Source organism: Anolis sagrei, chromosome 3, assembly GCF_037176765.1.
Source record: "Anolis sagrei isolate rAnoSag1 chromosome 3, rAnoSag1.mat, whole genome shotgun sequence".
NCBI classification, from domain to species: domain Eukaryota; kingdom Metazoa; phylum Chordata; class Lepidosauria; order Squamata; family Dactyloidae; genus Anolis; species Anolis sagrei.
This window is the reverse complement of record NC_090023.1, coordinates 259,022,035-259,031,881: the sequence shown is the minus strand read 5'-3', so window position 1 is coordinate 259,031,881 and position 9,847 is coordinate 259,022,035.

Here is a 9,847-nt window from a genome sequence, read left to right as displayed (position 1 = left end):
GTGGATGAGAGGTCAGAATGGGATGTCTTCTCAGACAGCTGGACCAAGAGTTCTGTGGAGTTCAAATAGCCTACTTATTCTTGCACAAAGAGGGTTTGGGTTTTTTGTACCGTAGAGATTTTCAGCTTCGACGAGTGGGTAACTGTAGTTGCAGTCTCAGTCATTGATCAGATAGCAGAGCTTAGAAAGTTCTTTTTGGGTGGCCTCAACTTTTGGGATTTCCCAAGCCACCATGATCAATGGCCATGTTGGTTGAAGCATTATAGGCACTGTGGGCCACAAAAATGGTCTTTGCCAAGCCCTGCCCAAGGTTTGGAGGGAGTTCCTCCTTGAAATGTGTTCCAGAATCTAGTGCTTAAAGGCAAAATGCAATAGACTAGTATGGGAAAATCACAACCCACATTCGACCTCTTAAGGAAAAATTGGGTATATTCCATACATACAAATACATGGGTCCTAGAGAAAATCAAGCCTGAACTCTTCCTAGAAGTTAAGATAACGAAACTGAGACTACTGCATTTTGGATATATCATGACTCACTAGAAAAACATGATTCACTGGAAAGCAAATATTGCATCATTAGGTAGAAGGCAAAGGAGAAGAAGATGAACTCAATCAAGGAAGCCATGGCTGCCCTGAGTCTGCAAGACCCAAGGAGGGCTGATCATCATAGGGTAACTTGGAGGTCTCTCATCTATGGGGTCATCGTAAGTTGAAGTCAATTTGCTGGAAGTAAACATCAACAACATAAAGGTACATACTAAGGAGGTATTCCCTTGTCCTTCATCAAAATCATTTATAAAGATGTAGAGCAAGACTTTTGGGCAAATATTTGAGCTTTCTTCAGTGCCTGAAAAAGTGTGGGCCCCATATTGTTGATCAGGTAATCTCAGTGGACCTCTGTTATTCCTCTCAAAAAGCAACTCAGGATAGGACCTTAAACAAGAAATTCATTTATGTTTCATAAACACCTTAAACATATAACCTGAGGGTGATTTTATATATAATATTTTAAACAACAGATTTGATGGCTAGGAGTGCTTCTTACCAGCTTCAGCTGATATCCTTGCTGCACCCCTCCCTCGATTTGGAAAACCTAAAGATTTTAGTGCAGGCATGGGCACACTTTAGACCTCCAGGTGTTTTGGACTTCAATTCCCATGATTCCTAACAGCCAAAACACCTGAAGGGCCAAAGTTTGCCCATGCCTATTTTAATGCATGTGGTGGTCACCTCATGGCTGGACTTCTACAATGCACTGTACATTGGGCTACCTCTGTACAAAGTGTGGAAAGTTCAGGTAATTCAAAACATGGCAGCCAGGCTTATTACAGGAACATTTAGAAGTGAGCATAATACACCTATACTGAAATCACTCCACTTGTTACCAAAGTACAAAGTGTTGGATAGTGTTGTGTTTTAATCTTTTTAATTATGTATTTTAATATACATATTTTATGGTCTTGTGTTTTAACTGTATTGTATCCCACCTTGAACCGTGAGGAGAGGCAGGTAACAATTTCTTTTTGATTTTTATTGTGAGTTTTTAAAATATACAAACAAAAACCAAGAATCAAGAGAAAACAAAACACAAAACACAAATTACGTTACGCAGGTAACAATTTTTGATTATAATTATTTTGCACATGAAACCACATTTGTGTATTTCAAACCATTAGAAAGCAAAGGTGTCACTATCTCAACCTTCCTTGTGGGCAATTTTGGAGTTTTTTTTTTATTTTAGATGCCAAGATAAGGAATGCTGAACCTGCATTACACGTGTGTTTAAAATAAAACAATCACCAATTTTTTATTCATATTTATAAAATTTCATTGTGTCCTCATTTTTTCAGTAAGTAATGTCTTCCCTCTGCCTTTTCCTTTTCTTTTTTGGCAATGTACAATGTTCCAGCCCCTTAATTTCAGGCAGGTATGACTGAGTAATTATCTAGAATTCTACTTCAAATTTGGAAGCATATGTGCGATTATCCTTGGAATATCCGCTGGCAGTTTCACTCATCTTGATGGTGAAGTAATCCTGCCTCAGACTGGAAAATGGTGTGGCATTTTTAGTCCTGGCCAATTAAGTACTATTTTTCTCTATTCAGTCTCCACTTTTCATGTTTTGCTCCTTTCCTTCCCGTAAGCGACTGAACTCTTCACATCAGGGCCCCCAACATGGAACTTCCAAAATGCCTTTTTTGCTTTCTTGCTGAACTTGGTAATTTGAGTTAGAATTTTTCCTTTCAAAATGCTTCCACACTGTGCAAATGGTTTCGTCTCAGGACCAAATCAGGACACATCAATAAATGACATTTTCATGTTGTGGTCAGAATTCTAAATATGTTTGGGAGACGGGGGACGAGTAAACATTCATCTCGTGCTAATTGCAACTGATTAAAAAATAGCAAGCACTGGCAGAAGCCATAAGATTGACTGCCTTAATTGTGTGCTTGTTTCCACTTGTTAACTAGTAACCCATTCTTCTAACAGATCTTGTGTGATGTTAAAAGGGGGGTGTCCCCTCATCCACCCCAGGAATGAATCTGTGTGTGGAATTAACTATAGGAAACAGCAGGGTGAACTATGGCAGCCTGATTTATTTATCATTTAAATACAACGTGCAATGTAGGGAGTGTTTTACAATCTGTAGCTTCAATTCAAGGTGACTATAGCTGTTTCGTGCTCTAGGCGGCAGCCAAATTGAAATTTCCACACTATAGGACCATTTCAGGATTCAAGCTTCCCTTCTTCTTCTTCTAAAAATAATAGAATTTCAAGTTTTATGCTGTTGAGCCTTTCACTGGGTTTGGCAAGCAAGTGAAATGTAAATATGATAAGACAATGGCATGAGGAAGAAATATTGTGGAGTAATTCTTAGACAAAATAAAATGTAATTAATTACATCTGGCTTGACTTGAAACCCCTGGTCATCATCTGCATAACAGTAATTCGTGGGCAAAACAATATTATGGAAATGGGGAGAATGCATGGCAAAGTTAATATCATTCCATAATCAGTGCTGATTTATTGTGCCGAAGCTGGTCTCTGGGGGCTGTTTTGTGCTTTTTTAAATACAAAAAAAGAAAGGAAATGAACTATACCAGCAAAAATCTTTATGATGATGATGATGATGGTGATGATGGTGATTTTTGTTTTGTTGTGTCAGGAGCGACTTGAGAAACTGCAAGTCGTTTCTGGTGTGAGAGAATTGGCCATCTGCAAGGACGTTGCCCAGGGAATGCCAGGATGTTTTGATCTTTTAACATCCTTGTGGGAGGCTTCTCTCATGTCCCCACATGAGAAACTGGAGCTGACATAGGGAGCTCATCCACGCTCTCCCCGGATTCGAACTTGCGACCTGTGAGTCTTCAGTCCTGCTGGCACAGGGGTTTAACTCTCTGCGATGATGATGATGATGATGATGATGATGATGATGATGATGACCACCACCCTGCCTCCCCCTCCCCACTTGAGGATGCATTGCATCAGAAGCTACTTGGTGTGAGAAAACTGGCCATCTGCAAAAATGTTGCCCAGGGGACACCTGGATGTTTTACCATCCTGTGGGAGGCTTCTCTCATGTCCCTGCATGGGAAGCTGGAGCTGACAGATGGGAGCTCACCCTGTCTTGCAGATTTGAACCGCTGACCTTCAGTTCAGCAGTTGATCCAGCACAAGGGTTTAACCCATTGCACCATCACAGCTCCTGTAAGGTAGCTTACAATAAATCTTTTAAAACCCCACATAATTAAATATCCAAAAAAATCAAAAGGCAAAAATGTGATTACAATGATATTACAAATTAAAAAGATATGCAGTGTTTAAAAAATAATACAGCAGCAACAAACAAATAGAAAATATTTCAATTCAATCTGAGCAGAAATGGACTTTGGATCCTCCAGATCAGTTTTTCCCAACCTTTGGTCCTTCAGGTGTTTTGGATGTCAGCTTTCACAATTCCTAACAGCTAGTAAGATAGCTGGGATTTCTGGGAGTTGAAGTCCAAAACAACTGGAGGACCAAAGGTTGGGAAACACTGCTGTAGATCCAAGACTACTCCTGCACATCCATCTAATGCCTCACTGGAAAGCACTGGCATCAAGTCTGTATTCCATATAGCATCCCTAACATCACCAGCACTACAGAGTTGCATGTGATCTACAAACTGTGGCAACTGAAGTTTAGGAGCATAGATTTAAGGCCATTCATTCTACAGGCAAATAACACTTTCCTTTGTTAGGCATTGAATCCAACCATTTACAGAACTGTGATTGCTGGGGAAAGGGTCAAGTTAGACGTATGAAGTACTTGGGTCCACGACCTCCCATTGGCATCCAAGAGGGTACCAAAGCAGTCATAAGTTTACAGTAAAAATGCCACTAGCAACCAAAGTATAGCTTACCAAGTTAAACCTGTCTGGAGGATAAGGCTCAGCACTTTGGATAGTTTGGATTAAAACTCTAGAGTTGTTTCACTACCCCAATGACACAAAAACCACAAACACACACACACACGAGACAGGAAGGTTTTGTTGTTGCTCTTGTTTTTGACTTGGGCATGTGTGCAACTTATAAACAGCCATGTGTCTACTCACCTATAATTCTATTCAATTGCAGAAGTGATCTGCAAAAATTTAGGAATTATAAAATCACAGAGAGATAGAGGGAAAAGGGAAAAGATTTGTGTATGTTTGATTGGGAGAGACGCATTCAAATGTGTTTGAGCACAGTGACCCCTGCCTTAGTTGTATCCCATTTGGATTACTGTAATGCATTCTACATAGAATTGCTTTTGAAGAGAGTGGAAACGTCAGACGGTCCAAGTTTGTTAACTGGGAGGCTGCTGCAAGAAGTGCACAATTCACTTGTTGCAACAGCTCCACTTGCTGCTGACCCATTTCCAGGCACACATGTTGGTTATGACTTATAAACTCTTATACATCTCAGTTCCAGGTTATCTTAGGGATCATATTCTCCCATGTGAGCACATATAATCCATATCCTCCCATAAGATCCAGATAAGCCAAAACTGAGCCATATAGGGCTTTATAGATCATAACCAGCATTTTGAATTTGTGCCTGGAAATGGGCCAGCAGCCAGAAGAGCTCTTGCAATAGGGGAGATGTGTGTGTATTGTTGTGGTCATCCCATGTTTTGAGATCTTCTGGGGGACCTTGTGTCTGTCCCATCATCCTCATATATATACATCTATTATTGGACACATGGGAAAGAGATTTCCTGGTGGCTTTTCTGGAGCTCCCTTCCTAGAAAGATTAGACCAACCCTCACTTTGCTATGTTTACATCATCAGGTAAAAACATTCTTTAAAGCCTTTAAAGACATATTGCTCAAGGAGAACAAGCCTTGCATAATATACTGTATTGTCTGCCTGTTTTCTTCTTTCATGACTATGTTATCCGATTTTAATTTGTAAACAGTTTAATCACATTGTGGGGTAAATGTTTAGCTATTTTTTGCTTTGTTTTCAATGTTATAAAACCCCCTGAGCCCTGAGCAAAATAACATTCCAGAATACATTCAGTACCTATGGCTAGCTTTATGGATAATGCAGCACTCATAATGGGTGACTCTAAGCTGGAGCGAAAAAAGCCATTCTCTCTCCCGTCAAAATATATCGACAACGACTGGGACTGGAACTGAGGAAAGCTGAAAATAGTGCATTGTGATTCAAAAGATTCATTGACAAATCAGATTAATCTTTCCAAATCAAAGGTGACCGATCTGTTATTGGCTCATTGAAGGTGGGCTGTAATTTCTGAAAGTACAATTCTTGCTGCTCCTTAAGAGGCTGTAACATGACATTAGTTCAAAACAGCTTAGTTACCTTCCCCCAGCTCCCTGTAACTTTGAAGGAACTGAACAACAGGAGCTGCTGGACACAAATTACAATTGGGCTTAGTCAATTAAGAGCTGGGGAGCTGTCTCCTGTCGAGAATAATTAAACATCTGGGGTGTGGGATACGGCAAAGGCAGATATGGGGTAGGCCCTTGCGTGCAAAGAGCAGCGGTGAGAGCAAATTGGGAAGCGGGAGACATGCAGGGACCAAGCAACCTAGGTTTCTTATACATGTGCTAGCTTTACATTTCAAGACATAAGCTGAATGCATCAGCAACAACAGAGCCATCAATACAACTAAAGATCAAGCTCGCTTTTGCTCTTAGACATGCAGTTGTTTGATGAGTTTGTGCATTTCTGTTTATATATACACACACACACATACATGCACATACCTCTAGCATTTAAGACCAAGAAAAATCCTTTACAAGGAGGCTTACAATGATTTCCCATTTAAAAAATAGGTTAAATATAAGGTGTTGTTGAAGGCTTTCATGGCCAGAATCACTGGGTTGCTGTGAGTTTTCCGGGCTATTATTATTATTATTATTATTATTATTATCTTTATTTGTACCCCGCTAGCATCTCCTGAAGGACTCAATGCGGCTTACAAAGGCCAAGGCCTCAATAAAACAACAATACAACAATACACATAAACCATAAAACAAATCAAAACATTAAGCAATAACAGTAAACAGTAAAAACATTATTATTATTATTATTATTATTATTATTATTATTATTATTATGGCCATGTTCCAGAAGCATTCTCTCCTCGGAAAAATTTGAATCACCCATGCCTTAGTATTATCATAGTATGTTATGTATGACTGAATAATGGACAATGAATGAACATCAGAAAATATCTCATCTGAAATTTAGGACTGAAGGAGCATTGTATAGATCTCATGGATTGCTAAAGGAATAAATAAATGGGTGTTAAAGCAAATTAGGGCTGAACTAAAAGCCATAATTGTTGTAGTCCAGCAAGTGTCAGAGGATTTATCAGAGAATGAGGGGGATGGTGGCTTTCCAATTGAGGAGTCTGTGAGTGATCAGAGAGAATTGCAGGCAGATGAGGACAATGTTTTGGATTCCTGTGCTCGTTCCCAGGCAACAGGGGAGAGTGAATCCTTGGGCAGATGGGGAGTTTTCCCAGTAAACTAGATTAGACCTGAAAACGGAGAGAATGAAAAACAGACAAACTAGATATTCTCACAGTCTGAGATAAGACCTTGAAGTCCAGGTGTGTTCGGCATGATGTCTTGGGTGCTTGGACAGGCTTAAATTAAGTGGTTTGGCTTCAAGCTCTCAGAGGAGACAATGTTCCCATAAGAGATGGCTCTCCTGCCTTTGCCCTCAAGTTCATTATTCAATATTCTCAAGATTCCTGTTCTGATTAATTCCTTTACTTCCTTGGAGGGTTTACTTTGGAAAAGTTCCTGTTTTCATGTTTATGAATTTATGTTTGAAGTACTGCTGTGAATATTGACTCTCTTGACTTTATGCTCTTTGTCATTTTTGGATTATTGCTATTTGTATTTCCTATTCTACTAGCCCTTTTGGAATTGCCATTTCCCCCCTTTTTATCTTCTTTCTTTAATAACATTCTTAGATGGAATTACTGGATTCTGGTGTGGTGCTGGGTGAAAAGGTGTTCAGTGCTAGAGTGCAACAATAATGAGCTGTATCATTGTTATTGATATATCAAAGGGCAATGTAACACATTGGAAAATACTATGCTTGACTCTGGAGACCCAGTGGTTTCAATTCCTCTTCAGTCATGAAACATGTTGGATGAACGTGGGCAAGTTTGTCATTGCTTTCCTCTCAGCCTCAGAGGAAAGCAATGGCAAGCTTGTTCTGAACAAAATTTGTCAAGAAAACATTGTGATGGTACCTTAGGATCATCATAAGTCAGAAACAACTTCAAGGCACACAGCAACAACAACTAGGTGGAAGGCATTAGGAAAAAAGGAAAACCAAACTACAGGTTAATTTATTCTTTCAAGGAAGCCACAGTCTTGTGTTTGTAAGACTGGAGCAGGGCAGTTGAAGACAGGTCACCATACATTGAAGTTGACTCGACAGCAAACAAATAATTGCTATGACTAAACTCTTAGAGAAACATTCAAACTAGTAGCAACACAGTAACACAGGCGTGCTAGGTTTTCTATCCCTAACACGCTATTTGAGGCTTGTGGAGAAGGTTTTGGAAGGTGCGTGTCTACCTCTTATTTGCCCTCTGTGGCAGTTTGCCCTGTCTTGTTTGCTTTGATATATTTTTATTAACAAGGATTAGGTTACTTGGCACGATGCGCTGGGTTTAGACTCTGTAAGAGGACCCAAACAGGTCAGATTCCTTTCCTGATCTTATTTGTAAACAGAGAACATTTCACCTTCTGTGGTCCTTTCCCTACAATTTCTTCTCCACTAATAATGACCATTTAATCGAATAAAACATCCTTGAATTGCATTTAAGTAGGCCTAGGAAATCCTATTCAAAAGAACAGTTAGTTGTTCCTTAATGTTGTTGTTTAAAGAAGAGGGGAAATTAGAGGAGTTGCTGAAATCCTCACAAGAATTTACCATTCACTCACTTCCACTTTGCAGGTTAAGTGACACAAAGGTAGCTTTTGCTTTGTGTTGCTTTCAAGAGACAATGCTTGGGGTTTGTCTGCTCTGGAAAAATCAATTGGTTTACAGAAACAAAAGACTGCAATTTCCACATTTTCCAGTACAGTAGCTTAACTCCTCCTCTTGTCTCTAAATCTATCTGGGCTCAGCTTCAAATGTGATGAAACAAATCATTTGAATATTATGTTAGAATATCATCTTTGGCAAGGCATCGGGACAGACAGTCAGGCCTCTAGATCCAGTGTACAATTTCTAAAATGAGGGAAGGTCTGTTGTAGCATTCAGATTCCCAGGTATCAGGGCTTGGTCCTGAGTCGCAGACCAAGGGTCTCTCTCCTCGGGACTTTGGGGCAAAGCAAGAAATCACAGAGCAAGGATGCTGTCTTGAAAATATACATTTTTAAATAACCATGTGCTGCAAAGACATATGTAATGACATATCCTCTTTTCTGATTTGGCCAGGAAAGACCCAATTAATCCTCTGGCATCCCACTTTTTAACTTCTTCTAAAATGTTCCAGTTGCTATTTCCGTCCCTCACTCCTCCTTATTGTTCTCAGCTTACCTGAATTTCAGCAAACCGAGGGCCCTTCCACACAGCCATATAACCTAGAACAGGGGTCCTCAAACTTTTTAAACAGAGGGCCAGGTCACAGTCCCTAAAACTGTTGGAGGGCCGGATTATAATTTGGAGAAAAAAAATGAATGAAATCCTACGCACACTGCGCATATCTTATTTGTAGTGGAAAAACACACTTCAAAACAATATAATAATTAAAATGAAGAACAATTTTAACAACTATAAACTGATTAGTATTTCAATTAGAAGTGCGGGCCTGCTTTTGGCTGATGACATAGGGTTGTTGTTGTTGTTGCTGCTGCTGCTGTTGTTGTTTTGTGCTTTCAAGTCATTTCAGACTTAGGTTGACCCTGAGCGAGGGCTGGGTAAATGACCTTGGAGGGCCGTATCCAGCCCCCGGGCCTTGATTTGAGGACCCCTAACCTAGAATATCAAGGCAGATTTATTTATTTATCATGTCAGAAGCAAACCAAGAGAATAGTTTTAATGTATTTTTAAAAAACACAAATTTTAAAAAGTTAGCGTTATATTAAATGTCCCTTGACCAGTAGCTGGCCACTTGGAGTGCCTCTTTGTGCTGCTGTAAGAAGATCCTCCATTGTGTATGTGGCAGGGCTCATAATCCCCAATATCTGCTTTGAACTGGATTATCCAAGTACACACTGGGTTGTTGTAGGTTTTTTCAGGATGTATGGCCATGGTCTAGAGGCATTCTCTCCTGACGTTTCACCTGCATCTGTGGCAAGCATCCTCAGAGGTAGTGAGTTCTGT